Source organism: Cryptomeria japonica, unplaced genomic scaffold (genome assembly GCF_030272615.1).
Source record: "Cryptomeria japonica unplaced genomic scaffold, Sugi_1.0 HiC_scaffold_521, whole genome shotgun sequence".
Taxonomy (NCBI): Eukaryota; Viridiplantae; Streptophyta; class Pinopsida; order Cupressales; family Cupressaceae; genus Cryptomeria; species Cryptomeria japonica.
This window is the reverse complement of record NW_026729335.1, coordinates 25,001-45,000: the sequence shown is the minus strand read 5'-3', so window position 1 is coordinate 45,000 and position 20,000 is coordinate 25,001. Positions and strand designations below refer to the sequence as shown.

The 20,000-nt window shown below is 60.4% G+C and overlaps 2 non-coding genes across 2 annotated transcripts; both read right to left on the bottom strand.

Moving 5' to 3' along the window:
* Positions 1 to 949: 949 nt before the first annotated feature.
* Positions 950 to 1,068, bottom strand: LOC131872137 (5S ribosomal RNA). Its single transcript, XR_009370316.1, has one exon. It is a non-coding gene; the product is annotated as a 5S ribosomal RNA (ribosomal RNA).
* Positions 1,069 to 6,983: 5,915 nt separating this feature from the next.
* Positions 6,984 to 7,102, bottom strand: LOC131872136 (5S ribosomal RNA). The gene has a single exon (XR_009370315.1). It is a non-coding gene; the product is annotated as a 5S ribosomal RNA (ribosomal RNA).
* Between the last annotated feature and the right edge of the window lie 12,898 nt (positions 7,103 to 20,000).

Genomic DNA, 20,000 nt, shown 5'->3' with positions numbered 1-20,000 from the left:
GCACGAAGTCGGAGCTCGGTTTGCCCCGGGTGCGCACCTTCGCCAGGGTGCGCACCTTGATGCGCACGCCTTGGCTGGGCTGCGCACCTTGGTGGGCGCCATGGTGCGCACCTTTCGTGCGCTCCAAGGTGCGCACGAAGTCGGAGCTCGGTTTGCCCCGGGTGCGCACCTTGGTGGGCGCCATGGTGCACTCCGAGGTGCCCAAGATTGGTGCGCACCAAGGAGCGCTCCGAAGTGCGCTCCAAGGTGCGCAGGTGCGCGCGAAGTCGAAAGTTGGGTTAATTGTCCGGTTTGCCTCGGGTGCGCACCTTGCGTGCACCTTCGCCAGGGTGGGCGCCTTGGTGCGCACACCTTGGCTGGGCTGCGCACCCGGGCGCGCACACCTTGGCACCCGCGTTTCCTTCATTTTAAATTTTTTTTTTTTACAATCTCTCAAGTGGGAAATTCTATAATCTCAACTTTTTTTGCCTTTTCAGGAAACTTTTGAATGGAGCGCATCATTGGTGCGCTCCGAAGTGTGCTCCAAGGTGCGCACCTCTGGTGTGCTCCAAAGCTCTCTCCAGCTGCGTGCACCTGCCCCGGCCGCGCACCCGGCCCCGCCCAGCTTCGCTCACCTGTCCCGGGCGTCTGGTGCGGAACCTTAGAGTAAGAAACATCACCGTGCACCTTGGCCAACGTGCGCGACTCGACCGAGCGCGCACTGGCCGAGGTGCACACCGATTTCACCTGGGTGCGCGCGCAGCACCTCGGGCGCACCGGGGTGCGCGCACAACGCCCGGGTTGCACCGTGGCCTGTGTGCTCGGGGCGCCTCGGGTGCGCGCTCGGTGTCGCCCCCGCGCGCGCGGTAGTGCGGGCAGCGCACCCCGGCCCGGCCCGGCCCCGACGAGAACGCAAACGGGCAAAAGGTTTATTCAAATAGCATTGCGACGCCCGGCGAAAAACTAAAAAAGGGTGCAACACCGGGACTTCCCGGGAGGTCACCCATCCCAGTACTACTCCGGCCCAAGCGCGCTTAACTGCGGAGTTCTGATGGGATCCGGTGCACTAACGCTGGTATGATCGCACCCGTTATGAGCTTGTCGCAGTGTGTACTTAGCAAACCGCGACCCACGTGCGAATCCACCCCGGCCACCCACCCCCGTCGAGGTGCACACCCTCCCTCGCGAAGTGCGCCCCGTTCGCCAAGTGTGAGCCCTGCCCGGGTGCGCGCACCTTGCTAGGGCGTCGGGTGTGCACCCGGCCCGGCCTACGTGCGTGCACCTGGACGGGGCGTCGTGTGCGTGCAGTGTCCCGTCTGCAACGCGGTGCCCACACACCACCTCGGGCGCAACGACCTGCGCTCACATGTGGGCCGAGTGCACCTTGGTGCATGTTCGGGGCGCCTCGGGTGCACGCTCGATCTTGCCCCGGTGCACCAAGGCGCTCGGTTTGCCCCGGGTGCGCACTTGGTGCAAGGTGGGCACCCAAAATAGGGATCAAGCACCAAAACACAAGTTTCGGGATGCAAAATGGGACCCAAGGACCACAAATGCGTTCCAAGACCCATGATGGGTCCACGAGAACAAAAATGTGTTCCGAGACTTAATAAACAAATATTGGGTTTTAGGAGAAGAAACATGCTCTGATGCCCAAAACGAGAATCGACCCCGAAAAGGCCACAGGCCAAAAGTGGGATGCGAGACAAAAAAAAATGGGACCCGAGGACCAAAATTGGGTTCCCAGGTCGAAGACAGGGCAACCGGACAAGAAACGACCTCTAAGGCTCGAAATGAGTCCCGACGACTAAAACTTGACAAGAAGCACCCATCAGGCACCCAACTCGACACCCATGGGATGCCGACCCACCCGGGCTTCCACCTAGCACACCTTGGCACCCACCCACCCTCGCACCCAACCTCGCACCCAACTTAGCACCTTTGAACCCACATTGGCACTCACCCTGACCCTGGCACCTTGGAACCCACATTGGCACTCACCTTGACCCTGGCACCCACCTTTGCACTCACCTTGGGACCCACCCTGGCTCCCACCTCGGCACCCACCCAGACACCCACCTTGGTTCCTTGGCACCCACCTTGGATCCTTGGCACCCACCCCGACACCCACCTTGGCACGCAACTTGGCTACTTGCCACCCACCTTGGCTCCTTGACGCCCACCCCGACAACCACCCCGTGACCTACCCTGGCTAGGGTTGGTGCACACCCACCCTGGTGCCCACCTTGGCACCCACCCCATGACCCACCTTGGCACGCACCTTAGTACCCACCCCGTTACCCACCCTAGGACCCACCCCGTGACCCACCTTGGCCAGGGTGGGTGCCTTGGTGCGCACAACTTGCCTGGGCTGCACACCAGGGCGGGCTCAAGATGGCACCCGCGTTCCGTTTTTTTCACTATCTTTCAAAACGGAAATTTTAAAATCTCGTTTTTTTTTTTTTTTTGCCTTTTCTGGAAATTAGTGAAGGCAGCGCATCAAAGGTGCGCAATGCTGGTGCGAACCCGGGAGCGCTCCGATGTGTGCTCCAAGGTGCGGCGTGCACGAAGTCCGAGCCCGGCTTGCCCCGGGTGCGCACCTCGCGTGCACCTTCGCCGGGGTGAGCACCTTGGCTGGGTTGCGCGCCCTGGTGCGCACCAAGGAGCGCTCTGAAGTGTGCTCCAAGGTGCGGCGTGCACGAAGTCGGAGCTCGGTTTGCCCCGGGTGTGCACCTCGGGTGCGCACCTCGCGTGCACCTTCGCTGCGGTGGGCACCTTGGCTGGGTTGCGCGCCTTGGTGGGCACCATGCAGTGCACGAAGTCGGAGCCCGGTTTGCCCCGGGCGCGCACCTCCGCCAGGGTGGGCACCTTGGTGCGCACAACTTGCCTGGGCTGCGCACCAGGAAGGGCTCAAGATGGCACCCGCGTTCCGTTTTTTTCACTATCTTTCAGAACGGAAATTTTAAAATATCGTTTTTTTTTGCCTTTTCTGGAAATTAGTGAAGGCAGCGCATCAAAGGTGCGCAACGCTGGTGCGAACCTGGGAGCGCTCCGATGTGTGCTCCAAGGTGCGGCGTGCACGAAGTCGGAGCCCGGTTTGCCCCGGGTGCGCCCTGGTGGGCACCATGGTGCGCACCAAGGAGCGCTCCGAAGTGTGCTCCAAGGTGCGGCCTGCACGAAGTCGGAGCCCGGTTTGCCCCGGGTGTGCACCGCGGGTGGGCACCTTGGTGCGCATGCCTTGCCTGGGCTGCGCACCAGGGCGGGCTCAAGATGGCACCCGCGTTCCGTTTTTTTCACTATCTTTCAAAACGGAAATTTTAAAATCTCATTTTTTTTTGCCTTTTCTGGAAATTAGTGAAGGCAGCGCATCAAAGGTGCGCACCTCGCTGCCCACCACGGTGCGCAACGCCGGTGGGCACCCGGGAGTGCTTCGAAGTGTGCTCCAAGGTGCTGCGTGCACGTTGTCGGAGCCCGGTTTGCCCCGGGTGCGCACCTCGCGTGCACCTTCGTCGGGGTGGGCACCTTGGCTGGGTTTGCCCCGGCTGCGCTCCGAAGCGGGGTTATTGGAGCGCCGCCTCTTTTTTTGTCGGAGCGTTTGGTGGGGTTTCTCGCATTGGCTCTTCCCAGGCCCGGTTGCCACCCTGGCGCGCACGAAGTCGGAAGTAGGGTTAATTGCCCGGGTGCGCACCTTTGCCAGGGTGGGCACCTTACCTGGGCTGTGCACCCGGGCGGGCTCAAGATGGCACCCGCGTTCCGTTTTTTTCACTATCTTTCAAAACGGAAATTTTAAAATCTCCTCTTTTTTTTGCCTTTTCTGGAAATTAGTGAAGGCAGCGCATCAAAGGTGCGCACCTCGCTGCCCACCTTGGTGTGCTCTGAGGTGCGCACCCGGGAGCGCTACGAAGTGTGCTCCAAGGTGCGGCGTGCACGTTGTCGGAGCCCGGTTTGCCCCGGGTGCGCACCTCGCCTGCACCTTGGCCGGGGTGGGCACCCTGGCTGGGTTTGCCCAGGGTGCGCTCCGAAGCGGGGTTACTGGAGCGCCCCCTCTTTTTTTGTCAGAGCGTTTGGTGGGGTTTCTCGCATTGGCTCTTCCCAGGCCCGGTTGTTGGGTGCGCTCCCACCCTGGCGCGCGCGAAGTTGGAAGTTGGGTTAATTGCCCGGGCGCGCACCTTCGCCAGGGTGGGCACCTTGGTGCGCACACCTTGGCTGGGCTGCGCACCAGGGCGGGCTCAAGATGGCACCAGCATTCCCTTTTTCTCACTATCTTTCAAAACGGAAATTTTAAAATCTCGTTTTCTTTTGCCTTTTATGGAAATTAGTGAAGGCATCGCATCAAAGGTGCGCACCTCGCTGCCCACCTTGGTGTGCTCCGAGGTGCCCACCACGGTGCGCTCCGAGGTGCCCACCACGGTGCGCAACGCCGGTGCGAACCCGGGAGCGCCCCGATGTGTGCTCCAAGGTGCGGCGTGCACGAAGCCGGACCCCGGTTTGCCCCGGGTGCGCACCTCGCGTGCACCTTGGTGCGCACACCTTGGCTGGGTTGCGCGGCCTGGTGGGCACCATGGTGCGCACCAAGGAGCGCTCCGAAGTGTGCTCCAAGGTGCGGCGTGCACGAAGTCCTAGCCCGGTTTGCCCCGGGTGCGCACCTTCGCCGCGGTGGGCACCATGGCGTGCACGAAGTCGGAGCCCGGTTTGCCCCGGGTGCGCACCTCGCGTGCACCTTCGCCGGGGTGGGCACCTCGGCTGGGTTGCGCGCCCTGGTGCGCACCAAGGAGCGCTCCGAAGTGTGCTCCAAGGTGCGGCGTGCACGAAGTCGGAGCCCGGTTTGCCCCGGGTGCGCACCTTCGCCGCGGTGGGCACCCTGGTGCGCACCATGGCGTGCACGAAGTCGGAGCCCGGTTTGCCCCGGGTGCGCACCTCGCGTGCACCTTCGGCGGGGTTGCGCGCCCTGGTGCGCACCAAGGAGCGCTCCGAAGTGTGCTCCAAGGTGCGGCGTGCACGAAGTCGGAGCCCGGTTTGCCCCGGGTGCGCACCTCGCGTGCACCTTCGGCGGGGTTGCGCGCCCTGGTGGGCACCATGGTGCGCACCAAGGAGCGCTCCGAAGTGTGCTCCAAGGTGCGGCGTGCACGAAGTCGGAGCCCGGTTTGCCCCGGGTGCGCACCTCGCGTGCACCTTCGCCGCGGTGGGCACCATGGCGTGCACGAAGTCGGAGCCCGGTTTGCCCCGGGTGCGCACCTCGCGTGCACCTTCGCCGGGGTGGGCACCTCGGCTGGGTTGCGCGCCCTGGTGCGCACCAAGGAGCGCTCCGAAGTGTGCTCCAAGGTGCGGCGTGCACGAAGTCGGAGCCCGGTTTGCCCCGGGTGCGCACCTCGCGTGCACCTTCGCCGCGGTGGGCACCATGGCGTGCACGAAGTCGGAGCCCGGTTTGCCTCGGGTGCGCACCCCGCGTGCACCTTCGCCGGGGTGGGCACCTCGGCTGGGTTGCGCGCCCTGGTGCGCACCAAGGAGCGCTCCGAAGTGTGCTCCAAGGTGCGGCGTGCACGAAGTCGGAGCCCGGTTTGCCCCGGGTGCGCACCTCGCGTGCACCTTCGCCGCGGTGGGCACCTTGGCTGGGTTGGGCACCATTGAGCGCTCCGAAGTGTGCTCCAAGGTGCGCACCATGGCCCTCCAAGGTGCGCAGCATGGCGTGCACGAAGTCGGAGCCCGGTTTGCCCCGGGTGCGCACCTCGCGTGCACCTTCGCCAGGGTGGGCACCTCGGTGCGCACACCTTCTCAATGTTTTCTTGCCTTTTCTGGAAATTGGTGAAGGCAGCGCATCAAAGGTGCGCACCTCGGTGTGCTCCGAGGTGCGAACCCGAGAGCGCTCCGAGGTGCCCACGAAGTCGAAAGTCGGGTTAATTGCATTGTTTTCCCCGGGTGCGCTCCGAGGTGCGCAACATCGGTGCGCACCAAGGAGGGCTCCGAAGTGTGCTCCAAGGTGCGCACGATTCGGAGCTCGGTTTGCCCGGGGTGCGCACACCTTGGCTGGGTTGCGCACCCTTTGTGCGCTCCAAGGTGCGCACGAAGTCGGAGCTCGGTTTGCCCCGGGTGCGCACCTTCGCCAGGGTGCGCACCTTGATGCGCACGCCTTGGCTGGGCTGCGCACCTTGGTGGGCGCCATGGTGCGCACCTTTCGTGCGCTCCAAGGTGCGCACGAAGTCGGAGCTCGGTTTGCCCCGGGTGCGCACCTTGGTGGGCGCCATGGTGCACTCCGAGGTGCCCAAGATTGGTGCGCAACAAGGAGCGCTCCGAAGTGCGCTCCAAGGTGCGCAGGTGCGCGCGAAGTCGAAAGTTGGGTTAATTGTCCGGTTTGCCTCGGGTGCGCACCTTGCGTGCACCTTCGCCAGGGTGGGCGCCTTGGTGCGCACACCTTGGCTGGGCTGCGCACCCGGGCGCGCACACCTTGGCACCCGCGTTTCCTTCATTTTAAATTTTTTTTTTTTACAATCTCTCAAGTGGGAAATTCTATAATCTCAACTTTTTTTGCCTTTTCAGGAAACTTTTGAATGGAGCGCATCATTGGTGCGCTCCGAAGTGTGCTCCAAGGTGCGCACCTCTGGTGTGCTCCAAAGCTCTCTCCAGCTGCGTGCACCTGCCCCGGCCGCGCACCCGGCCCCGCCCAGCTTCGCTCACCTGTCCCGGGCGTCTGGTGCGGAACCTTAGAGTAAGAAACATCACCGTGCACCTTGGCCAACGTGCGCGACTCGACCGAGCGCGCACTGGCCGAGGTGCACACCGATTTCACCTGGGTGCGCGCGCAGCACCTCGGGCGCACCGGGGTGCGCGCACAACGCCCGGGTTGCACCGTGGCCTGTGTGCTCGGGGCGCCTCGGGTGCGCGCTCGGTGTCGCCCCCGCGCGCGCGGTAGTGCGGGCAGCGCACCCCGGCCCGGCCCGGCCCCGACGAGAACGCAAACGGGCAAAAGGTTTATTCAAATAGCATTGCGACGCCCGGCGAAAAACTAAGAAAGGGTGCAACACCGGGACTTCCCGGGAGGTCACCCATCCCAGTACTACTCCGGCCCAAGCGCGCTTAACTGCGGAGTTCTGATGGGATCCGGTGCACTAACGCTGGTATGATCGCACCCGTTATGAGCTTGTCGCAGTGTGTACTTAGCAAACCGCGACCCACGTGCGAATCCACCCCGGCCACCCACCCCCGTCGAGGTGCACACCCTCCCTCGCGAAGTGCGCCCCGTTCGCCAAGTGTGAGCCCTGCCCGGGTGCGCGCACCTTGCTAGGGCGTCGGGTGTGCACCCGGCCCGGCCTACGTGCGTGCACCTGGACGGGGCGTCGTGTGCGTGCAGTGTCCCGTCTGCAACGCGGTGCCCACACACCACCTCGGGCGCAACGACCTGCGCTCACATGTGGGCCGAGTGCACCTTGGTGCATGTTCGGGGCGCCTCGGGTGCACGCTCGATCTTGCCCCGGTGCACCAAGGCGCTCGGTTTGCCCCGGGTGCGCACTTGGTGCAAGGTGGGCACCCAAAATAGGGATCAAGCACCAAAACACAAGTTTCGGGATGCAAAATGGGACCCAAGGACCACAAATGCGTTCCAAGACCCATGATGGGTCCACGAGAACAAAAATGTGTTCCGAGACTTAATAAACAAATATTGGGTTTTAGGAGAAGAAACATGCTCTGATGCCCAAAACGAGAATCGACCCCGAAAAGGCCACAGGCCAAAAGTGGGATGCGAGACAAAAAAAAATGGGACCCGAGGACCAAAATTGGGTTCCCAGGTCGAAGACAGGGCAACCGGACAAGAAACGACCTCTAAGGCTCGAAATGAGTCCCGACGACTAAAACTTGACAAGAAGCACCCATCAGGCACCCAACTCGACACCCATGGGATGCCGACCCACCCGGGCTTCCACCTAGCACACCTTGGCACCCACCCACCCTCGCACCCAACCTCGCACCCAACTTAGCACCTTTGAACCCACATTGGCACTCACCCTGACCCTGGCACCTTGGAACCCACATTGGCACTCACCTTGACCCTGGCACCCACCTTTGCACTCACCTTGGGACCCACCCTGGCTCCCACCTCGGCACCCACCCAGACACCCACCTTGGTTCCTTGGCACCCACCTTGGATCCTTGGCACCCACCCCGACACCCACCTTGGCACGCAACTTGGCTACTTGCCACCCACCTTGGCTCCTTGACGCCCACCCCGACAACCACCCCGTGACCTACCCTGGCTAGGGTTGGTGCACACCCACCCTGGTGCCCACCTTGGCACCCACCCCATGACCCACCTTGGCACGCACCTTAGTACCCACCCTGTTACCCACCCTAGGACCCACCCCGTGACCCACCTTGGCCAGGGTGGGTGCACCCACCCTGGTGCCCACCTTGGCACCCACCCATCCTAGCACCCAGCCTGTGACCGGGCTTGGAACCCAACCTTGCACCCGTCTTGGCCAGTGTGGGTGCGCACCCATCCTGGCACCCACGTTGTGACACACCCTTTAACCCACGCACCCTAGCAGCCACGTTGGCACCCACCTTGGAACACAACCTAGCAACTTGGCACCCACCCCGTGACCCACCTTGGCATCCACCATAGCAGTCGCCCACTTGGCACCCACCTTGGAACCCAAGTTGGCACCCACCTCGGCACCCACCTTGACACTTGTGGACCCACCTTGCCACTCACCCTAGCATCGACCCATCCTAGCACCCACCCTGGCACCTTTGCACCCTAGCACTCACCCATCCTAGCACCTAACCTGTGACCCACCTTGACACTCACCCTCGCACCCACCTTGGAACCCAACCTAGCACCCACCCACCCTGACACCAACCCTAGCACCTACCCACCCTTGCACCCACCCTGTGACCCATCTTGGCACCCACCCATCCTACCACTCAACCTATCACCCACCTTCTCACCCACCTTGGCATCCACCTTAGCACCCACCCACACTGGCACCTTGGCACCCACCTCGGGCAAGGTGGGTGCACACCCACCCTGACACCCAATTTAGAACCAACCGAGCATGTTACCCACCTTGGCACCCACATTGCAGCCCACCCTAGTACCCACCCTATGACCCACATTGGCATCCACACCCTAGCACCCAGGCACCTCGACACCCGCCTTGACACGCACCCTAGCACTAAACCTGTGACCCACCTTGGAACTCACCCTAGAACCCACCCACCCTGTGAACCACCTTGGCATCCACCTTAGCACCCACCCACCTTGGCACCCACTCTAGCACTCACCCATCCTAACACCCAACTTGTTACCCACCTTGGCACCCGCCCTCGCGTCCACCTTGAAACCCACCCTAGCACCCACCCACGCAGGAGCCCACCTTGGCACCCAACCTAACACCCACGCATCCTGGCACCCAACTTGTGACCCACCTTGGAACCCACCCTAGTACCCACCTTTGAACCCACTATATCACCAACCCACCTTGGCACCCACCCTATGACCCTCTTTGGAATCCACCCTAGCACGCACCCACCCTGGCACCCACCATGGAGCGCACCCTAGCACCCACCCACCTCGGCACGCACCTCAACACCCACCTTGGTGTGCGCACTGCGCCAACCTCTCAAAGACCCTATGTGGTGCGCTCCAAAGTGTACACCTTTGGTGCGCTCCAAGGTGCGCACCTTTGGTGCACACCGAGGTGCACACCAAAGTGTGCACCGAGGTGAGCACCAAAGTGCACTCCAAGGTGCACACCAAGGCGTGCACCTTTGGTGCGGTCAATGCAAACGAATTCGGAAGTTGGGGTCGATGTCCTAATCGCTGCTGCAGACTACACGTATGAGAATCGGACAAATAGCTTTATATAGGGGAGGTGTTGCGTTTGATGGGTCGACTCCCCTGGTTGTGTGCACTGCACCAACTTCAAAGACCCTGTCTTGTTTAAGAAGTCAAAAGTTGGGGTGGATGTCCTAATCATTGCTGCAGTCTACGCATGTATGAGAATCAGACAAATAGCTTATATAGGGGAGGTGTTGCATTCGGTGGGTTGACTCCCCTGGTTGTGCGCACTGCGCCAACCTCAAAGACCCCGCATAGCAGAAGAAGTCGGAAGTCGGATTTTGGTGAGCACCAAGGCGTGCACCTTTGGTGCGGTCAACGCAGACGAATTCAGAAGTTGGGGTGGATGTCCTAATCGTTGTTGCAGGCTACACATGTATGAGAATCAGACAAATAGCTTATATAGGGGAGGTGTTGGGTTTGATGGGTCAACTCCCTTGGTTGTGCGCATTACGCCAACCTCAAAGACCTTGTTTTCGTTAAGAAGTCAAAAGTTGGGGTCAATGTCCTAATGGCTCCTGTAGGCTACACATGTATGAGAATCGGACAAATAGCTTATATAGGGGAGGTGTTGGGTTTGATGGGTCGACTCCCCTGGTTGTGCGCATTACGTCAACCTCAAAGACCTTGTTTTCGTTAAGAAGTCAAAAGTTGGGGTCGATGTCCTAATTGCTCCTGTAGACTACACATGTATGAGAATCAGACAAATAGCTTATATAGGGGAGGTGTTGGGTTTGATGGGTTGACTCCCCTAGTTGTTCGCATTACACCAACCTCAAAGACCTTGTTTTCGTTTAGAAGCCGAAAGTTGGGGTCGATGTCCTAATTGCTCCTGCAGGCTACGCATGTATGAGAATCAGACAAATAGCTTATATAGGGGAGGTGTTGGGTTTGATGGGTCGACTCCCCTGGTTGTGCGCATTGCGCCAACCTCAAAGACCCTGCATTGCGGATGAAGTCGAAAGTCAGAGTTTGGTGTGCTACAAGGTGTGGTCGAAGGTGCTCACCTAGGTGTGCACCTTTGGAGCGCAGGAAAAGTGCCCTCCAAAAGTGCGCACCTTTGGAGTGCACAAAAGTGCCCTCCAAAAGTGCGCACCTTTGGAGCGCACAAAAGTGCCCTCCAAAAAGTGCCCTCCAAAAGTGCGCACCTTTGGAGCGCACAAAAGTGCCCTCCAAAAAGTGCCCTCCAAAAGTGCGCACCTTTGGAGTGCAGAAAAGTGCCCTCCAAAAAGTGCCCTCCAAAAGTGTGCACCTTTGGAGTGCACAAAAGTGCCCTCCAAAAGTGCGCACCTTTGGAGCGCAGAAAAGTGCCCTCCAAAAAGTGCCCTCCAAAAGTGCGCACCTTTGGAGCGCAGAAAAGTGCCCTCCAAAAAGTGCCCTCCAAAAGTGCGCACCTTTGGAGCGCAGAAAAGTGCCCTCCAAAAAGTGCCCTCCAAAAGTGCGCACCTTTGGAGCGCAGAAAAGTGCCCTCCAAAAAGTGCCCTCCAAAAGTGCGCACCTTTGGAGCGCACAAAAGTGCCCTCCAAAAAGTGCCCTCCAAAAGTGCGCACCTTTGGAGCGCACAAAAGTGCCCTCCAAAAGTGCGCACCTTTGGAGCGCACAAAAGTGCCCTCCAAAAGTGCGCACTTTTGGTGCGCACCAAGGCGCTGGTTCGGTCGTTGCAGGCGAGTTCGGAAGTTGGGGTCGATGTCCTGAGCGGAGGTGCAAACTACACAGGTGTCGGAATCGGACAAATAGCTTATATAGGGGAGGTGTATGCTTCGATGGGTCGACTCCCCAGGTTGAGCGCACCGCGCCAACCTCAAAGACCCTACGGTATGGATGAAGTCGGAAGTTGGGTCCGATGACCGATTCGATTAGTAGGTATGCTCATGAGGTCGGAATTTGGGTCCGATGACCTGCCATGTGCAGGAAGGCGAATGTTGGCACTGTGCGTTGCAAGGTGCACACCAAGGTGCTGGTGCGGTCTTTTTAGTCGAGTTCGGAAGTTGGGGTCGATGTCCTGATCGGAGGTGCAAGCTACACAGGTGTGGGAATCGGACAAATAGCTTATATAGGGGAGGTGTATGCTTCGTTGGGTCGACTCCCCGGGTTGAGCGCACCGCGCCAACCTCAAAGACCCTACGGTATGGATGAAGTCGGAAGTTGGGTCCGATGACCGATTCGATATGTAGGCATACTCGCGAGGTCGGAATTTGGGTCCGATGACCTGCCATGTGCAGGAAGGCGAATGTTGGCACTGTGCGTTGCAAGGTGCGCACCAAGGCGCTGGTTCGGTCGTTGCAGGCGAGTTCGGAAGTTGGGGTCGATGTCCTGATCGGAGGTGCAAACTACACAGGTGTGGGAATCGGACAAATAGCTTATATAGGGGAGGTGTATGCTTCGTTGGGTCGACTCCCCGGGTTGAGCGCACCGCGCCAACCTCAAAGACCCTACGGTATGGATGAAGTCGGAAGTTGTGTCCGATGACCGATTCGATATGTAGGCATACTCGCGAGGTCGGAATTTGGGTCCGATGACCTGCCATGTGCAGGAAGGCGAATGTTGGGACTGTGCGTCGCAAGGTGCGCACCAAGGCGCTGGTGCCGTCGTTGCAGTCGAGTTCGGAAGTTGGGGTCGATGTCCTGGTCAGAGGTGCAAACTACACAGGTGTGGGAATCGGACAAATAGCTTATATAGGGGAGGTGTATGCTTCGATGGGTCGACTCCCCGGGTTGAGCGCACCGCGCCAACCTCAAAGACCCTACAGTATGGATGAAGTCGGAAGTTGGGTCCGATGACCGATTCGATACGTAGGCATATTGGCGAGGTCTGAATTTGTGTCCGATGACCTGCCATGCGCAGGAAGGCGGAATTTGGGTCCGATGACCGAGTTGATGGCGTGCCATGCGCAGAAAGGCGGAATTTGGGTCCGATGACCGAGTTGATGTTGATGGCCCGCCATGCACAGGAAGGCGGAATTTGGGTCCGATGACCGATTTGAAGGCGTGCCATGCGCAGAAAGGCGGAGTTTGGGTCCGATGACCGAGTTGATATTGATGGCCCGCCATGCGCAGGAAGGCGGAATTTGGGTCCGATGACCTGACATACGCATGGAGTCCGACTCGGGGGCCGATGTTCGATTCGATGACTTGCATTGTGGGTAAAGTCGGAAGTTGTGGTCTTTGACCCGATTCGATGACCAGACTTCGGCTGCTTGAGAATCGGACAAATAACTTATATAGGGGAGGTAGTGTTCTCGAGCATCCTCCCCCCGTGCCCGTTTATGTCGATTGATGCTGGTGCTCGACTGGTTGGAGCGCTCGGATGCAAAAATCTTGCACCAGGATTTATCGATTGTGATGGACACGGCAAGTCTCCTGATTGCTATGCAGGAGCTCATCGTGAATCTCTATGCGGCCTTGGTATGGACTCGACCTGCGGAATGGTTCGGCAATGGTAGTCGCTCCAACACGTCCTTGCAATGGCCACAGAGGTGATTCGACTAGAGCTCCAGTCTAGCTTTTGGGTTGCTTGGCGGACTGGTATAGCCGCGATCGAGTTCCGGCCATGAACGTTTTAGATAGCTCTTGGGCTTTCTGGGACGGAAGTCGGAAGTTTGGGCTGTTGTCCGATTTGATGACCATTCTTCGGATGTGTGAGAATCGGACAAATAACTTATATAGGGGACTGTGTTGTCTCACGCAGCCCCCTCCGTGCCCCTCTATCTCGACCGATGTTGGTGCTTGAAAGGGTTGGGATCGCTCGGATTTATAAACGTGCACCACCATTTGTCGAGTGTGAGGGACGCGGCAGGTCTCCTAAATGCTATACGGGCGCTCTCTGAGAATCTCTATCCGGCCTCGACACAGACTAGTCTTGCTGAATGGTTTGGCACTGGTAGTCGATCCAACACGTCGTTGTTGTGGCCGCCTAGGCGATTCGATTCGAGCCCCCGTCTAGCTTTTGGGTTGCTTGGCGGATTTTGCCCTATCCGCAAGTGAGCTCGGTCCCTAAACGTTCGAGAAACCCGATTGCTATGCGCCGACTCTCTTTCTTGCGAGCCTCCATCTAGCTTTTGGGTCTCTACGGAACGGAAGTCGGAATCTGGGACCGTTGTTTGATTCGACGAGGCAGACTACGGTTGTGCGAGAATCGGACAAATAACTTATATAGGGGAGGTGTTGACTGGAGCATTCTCCCCCGTGCCCCTCTAACTCGACCAATGCTGGCGCTCGAACGGTGGTAGCGCTCGGATTTTCGTTGAGCGCCAGCATTGGTCGATTTAGAGGGGCATGCGAGATTCCCGAATGCTATGCGAGGGCTCTAACGGAAATGTCTATTGGTTTCGGTATGGATGCAATTGCGAGTGGTTCGGCAAAGGTAGTCGTTCCGATGCGTCCATGTCGTGGCCAAATCGATAATTCGATTTGAGCCCTCGTATAGCATTTGGGTCTCTCGATGTGATTCCGCATTCCAGTCCCTTTGGGCACTGCTTGAGCCACATCCCAGGGGGTTCCCTTCCCAATAATCTGCCTCGCAACCCGATTGCTATGCGGTGAGGCTCCTCGGCCGCCTCGGAACTATCTGTGTATCAGACGCATCGCGGGATAAGGGGTTGGCAACGGTAGTCGCCCCAAGCGCGTCCGATGCTTGGACCATTCCGAGGCGGCCCTGAAGCCTCTTCCGTCTAGCCGTTGGGTCCTTCTCGCCGCATCCCTTGCCTCGCACCCCGATTGCTATGCGGTGAGGCTCCTCGGCCGCCTTGGAACTATCTGTGTATCAGACGCATCGCGGGATAAGGGGTTGTCACTGGTAGTCGCCCCAAGCGCGTCCGATGCTTGGACCATTCCGAGGCGGCCCTGAAGCCTCTTCCGTCTAGCCGTTGGGTCCTTCTCGCCGCATCCCTCGACTCGCACCCCGATTGCTATGCGGTGAGGCTCCTCGGCCGCCTTGGAACTATCTGTGTATCGGACGCGTCGCGGGATAAGGGGTTGTCACTGGTAGTCGCCCCAAGCGCGTCCGATGCTTGGACCATTCCGAGGCGGCCCTGAAGCCTCTTCCGTCTAGCCGTTGGGTCCTTCTCGCCGCATCCCTCGCCTCGCACCCCGATTGCTATGCGGTGAGGCTCCTCGGCCGCCTTGGAACTATCTGTGTATCGGACGCGTCGCGGGATAAGGGGTTGTCACTGGTAGTCGCCCCAAGCGCGTGCGATGCATGGACCATTCCCAGGCGGCCCTGAAGCCTCTTCCGTCTAGCCGTTGGGTCCTTCTCGCCGCATCCCTCGCCTCGCACCCCGATTGCTATGCGGTGAGGCTCCTCGGCCGCCTTGGAACTATCTGTGTATCGGACGCGTCGCGGGATAAGGGGTTGTCACTGGTAGTCGCCCCAAGCGCGTCCGATGCTTGGACCATTCCGAGGCGGCCCTGAAGCCTCTTCCGTCTAGCCGTTGGGTCCTTCTCGCCGCATCCCTCGCCTCGCACCCCGATTGCTATGCGGTGAGGCTCCTCGGCCGCCTTGGAACTATCTGTGTATCGGACGCGTCGCGGGATAAGGGGTTGTCACTGGTAGTCGCCCCAAGCGCGTCCGATGCTTGGACCATTCCGAGGCGGCCCTGAAGCCTCTTCCGTCTAGCCGTTGGGTCCTTCTCGCCGCATCCCTCGCCTCGCACCCCGATTGCTATGCGGTGAGGCTCCTCGGCCGCCTTGGAACTATCTGTGTATCGGACGCGTCGCGGGATAAGGGGTTGTCACTGGTAGTCGCCCCAAGCGCGTCCGATGCTTGGACCATTCCGAGGCGGCCCTGAAGCCTCTTCCGTCTAGCCGTTGGGTCCTTCTCGCCGCATCCCTCGCCTCGCACCCCGATTGCTATGCGGTGAGGCTCCTCGGCCGCCTTGGAACTATCTGTGTATCGGACGCATCGCGGGATAAGGGGTTGTCACTGGTAGTCGCCCCAAGCGCGTCCGATGCTTGGACCATTCCGAGGCGGCCCTGAAGCCTCTTCCGTCTAGCCGTTGGGTCCTTCTCGCCGCATCCCTCGCCTCGCACCCCGATTGCTATGCGGTGAGGCTCCTCGGCCGCCTTGGAACTATCTGTGTATCGGACGCGTCGCGGGATAAGGGGTTGTCACTGGTAGTCGCCCCAAGCGCGTCCGATGCTTGGACCATTCCGAGGCGGCCCTGAAGCCTCTTCCGTCTAGCCGTTGGGTCCTTCTCGCCGCATCCCTCGCCTCGCACCCCGATTGCTATGCGGTGAGGCTCCTCGGCCGCCTTGGAACTATCTGTGTATCGGACGCGTCGCGGGATAAGGGGTTGTCACTGGTAGTCGCCCCAAGCGCGTCCGATGCTTGGACCATTCCGAGGCGGACCTGAAGCCTCTTCCGTCTAGCCGTTGGGTCCTTCTCGCCGCATCCCTCGCCTCGCACCCCGATTGCTATGCGGTGAGGCTCCTCGGCCGCCTTGGAACTATCTGTGTATCGGACGCGTCGCGGGATAAGGGGTTGTCACTGGTAGTCGCCCCAAGCGCGTCCGATGCTTGGACCATTCCGAGGCGGCCCTGAAGCCTCTTCCGTCTAGCCGTTGGGTCCTTCTTGCCGCATCCCTCGCCTCGCACCCCGATTGCTATGCGGTGAGGCTCCTCGGCCGCCTTGGAACTATCTGTGTATCGGACGCGTCGCGGGATAAGGGGTTGTCACTGGTAGTCGCCCCAAGCGCGTCCGATGCTTGGACCATTCCGAGGCGGCCCTGAAGCCTCTTCCGTCTAGCCGTTGGGTCCTTCTCGCCGCATCCCTCGCCTCGCACCCCGATTGCTATGCGGTGAGGCTCCTCGGCCGCCTTGGAACTATCTGTGTATCGGACGCATCGCGGGATAAGGGGTTGTCACTGGTAGTCGCCCCAAGCGCGTCCGATGCTTGGACCATTCCGAGGCGGCCCTGAAGCCTCTTCCGTCTAGCCGTTGGGTCCTTCTCGCCGCATCCCTCGCCTCGCACCCCGATTGCTATGCGGTGAGGCTCCTCGGCCGCCTTGGAACTATCTGTGTATCGGACGCGTCGCGGGATAAGGGGTTGTCACTGGTAGTCGCCCCAAGCGCGTCCGATGCTTGGACCATTCCGAGGCGGACCTGAAGCCTCTTCCGTCTAGCCGTTGGGTCCTTCTCGCCGCATCCCTCGCCTCGCACCCCGATTGCTATGCGGTGAGGCTCCTCGGCCGCCTTGGAACTATCTGTGTATCGGACGCGTCGCGGGATAAGGGGTTGTCACTGGTAGTCGCCCCAAGCGCGTCCGATGCTTGGACCATTCCGAGGCGGCCCTGAAGCCTCTTCCGTCTAGCCGTTGGGTCCTTCTCGCCGCATCCCTCGCCTCGCACCCCGATTGCTATGCGGTGAGGCTCCTCGGCCGCCTTGGAACTATCTGTGTATCGGACGCGTCGCGGGATAAGGGGTTGTCACTGGTAGTCGCCCCAAGCGCGTCCGATGCTTGGACCATTCCGAGGCGGACCTGAAGCCTCTTCCCTCTAGCCGTTGGGGCTTTCTCGCCGCATCCCTCGCCTCGCACCCCGATTGCTATTCGGTGAGGCTCCTCGGCCGCCTTGGAACTATCTGTGTATCGGACGCATCGCGGGATAAGGGGTTGGCAGTGGTAGTCGCCCCAAGCGCGTCCGATGCTTGGACCATTCCGAGGCGGCCCTGCAGCCTCTTCCGTCTAGCCGTTGGGGCCATCTCGCTGCATCCCCCACCTCGCACCACGATTGCTATGCGGTGAGGCTCCTTGGCCGCCTCGGAACTATCTGTGTATCGGACGCATCGCGGGATAAGGGGTTGTCACTGGTAGTCGCCCCAAGCGCGTCCGATGCTTGGACTATTCCGAGGCGGCCCTGCAGCCTCTTCCGTCTAGCCGTTGGGGCCATCTCGCCGCATCCCCCAGCTCCTCGGCCGCCTCGGAACTATCTGTGTATCGGACGCATCGCGGGATAAGGGGTTGGCAGTGGTAGTCGCCCCAAGCGCGTTCGATGCTTGGACTATTCCGAGGCGGCCCCGCAGCCTCTTCCGTCTACCCTTTGGGGCCATCTCGCCGCATCCCTCGCCTCGCACCCCGATTGCTATGCGGTGAGGCTCCTCGGCCGCCTGGGAACTATCTTCGTATCGGATGCATCGCGGGATAAGGGGTTGTCACTGGTAGTCGCCCCAAGCGCGTCCGATGCTTGGACTATTCCGAGGCGGCCCTGTGGCCTCTTCCGTCTAGCCGTTGGGGCCATCTCGCCGCATCCCTCACCTCGCACCCCCATTGCTATGCGGTGAGGCTCCTCGGCCGCCTTGGAACTGTCTTCGTATCGGAAGCATCGCGGGATAAGGGGTTGTCACTGGTAGTCGCCCCAAGCGCGTCCGATGCTTGGACTATTCCGAGGCGGCCCTGCAGCCTCTTCCGTCTAGCCGTTGGGGCCATCTCGCCGCATCCCCCACCTCGCACCCGGATTGCTATGCGGTGAGGCTCCTCGGCCGCCTTGGAACTATCTTCGTATCGGACGCATCGCGGGATAAGGGGTTGTCACTGGTAGTCGCCCCAAGCGCGTCCGATGCTTGGACTATTCCGACGCGGCCCTGTGGCCTCTTCCGTCTAGCCGTTGGGGCCATCTCGCCGCATCCCCCACCTCGCACCCCGATTGCTATGCGGTGAGGCTCCTCGGCCGCCTTGGAACCATCTTCGTATCGGACGCATCGCGGGATGAGGGGTTGTCACTGGTAGTCGCCCCAAGCGCGTCCGATGCTTGGACCATTCCGAGGCGGCCCTGAAGCCTCTTCCGTCTAGCCGTTGGGGCCTTCCCGCCCCATCCCTCGCCTCGCACCCCCGATTGCTATGCGGTGAGGCTCCTCGGCCGCCTTGGAACCATCTGTGTATCGGACGCATCGCGGGATAAGGGGTTGGCACTGGTAGTCGCCCCAAGCGCGTCCGATGCTTGGAGCATTCCGAGGTGGCCCTGAAGCCTCTTCCGTCTAGCCGTTGGGGCCTTCCCGCCCCATCCCTCGCCTCGCACCCCGATTGATATGCGGTGAGGCTCCTCGGCCGCCTTGGAACTATCTGTGTATCGGACGCATCGCGGGATAAGGGGTTGGCACTGGTAGTCGTCCCAATCGCGTCCGATGCTTGGACCATTCCGAGGCGGCCCTGCAGCCTCTTCCGTTTAGCCGTCGGGGCCTTCCCGCCGCATCCCTCGCCTCGCATCCCGATTCCTATGCGGTGAGTCTTCTCGGCCGCCGCGGAACTATACCTGTTATTGCTACTGCATCCTTCGGCTGGTAACCTCCTCTGCCGCCTTGGAACGTTCTCTTTGTCGGACGCGTCGCGGGATAAGGGGTTGGCACTGGTAGTCGCCCCAAGCGCGCCCGATGCATAGACCGCTCCGAGTTGACCTTGCTTTCAGCCTCTCACATGCATAGACCTCTCTGAGTCGACCCTGCAGCCTCTCACGTTTAGCCTTTGGAATCTCGCCTCACAACATGATTGCTATCCTTGATGCATCCCTTGCCTCGAGCCCTGATTGCTTTCTTGGCTGCATCCCTCCTCTCCTCACAGCCCGGTTGTCATCACTGCTTCATCCGTCGCTTCATGCATTCTGGCTGCTGGGCCCTTCCCACCGCACACCTCGATTGCTATCTCTTCTGCATCACACACCCCGATTGCTATCTCTGCTACATCCCTCGGCTCTCACTTCTGCATCCTTCGCCTCCCACCTCGATTGCTATCAATGCTGCATCCGTAACCTCACACCCCGATTGCTATGCGGGGAGGCTCCTTGGCCGCCTTGGAAATTTCTGTGTGTCGGACGCACCGCGGGATAAGGGGTTGGCACTGGTAGTCGCCCCAAGTGCGCCCGATTCTTAGACCGCTTCGAGGTGACCTCGTAGCCTCTTTCGTCCAGGCTTCCTGCCTTCAACGCCCTTTTTACACCTCGATTGCTATGCGCGGGCTCGTTGGCGTCTATCACCTCTCTGCGAAGAGTGGCACGATGATTGTTGGGGTAAATCGTAGCAGTCCGATCTCTGGCCTTGGGCCATTGTGAGGGCTGATCGATTTCCTGTGCGCATCTCGTGTTCGCCCAGTAACAGACTCGACGACTTGTAATCGGTCTTGTTCCCGATTGTTCCTGGAGGTAGTCTTCGGAACTCTTGGATTTGACCTGTCACTCGAACTGTCCTCTTCCGAGGATGCTTGTGTGTGT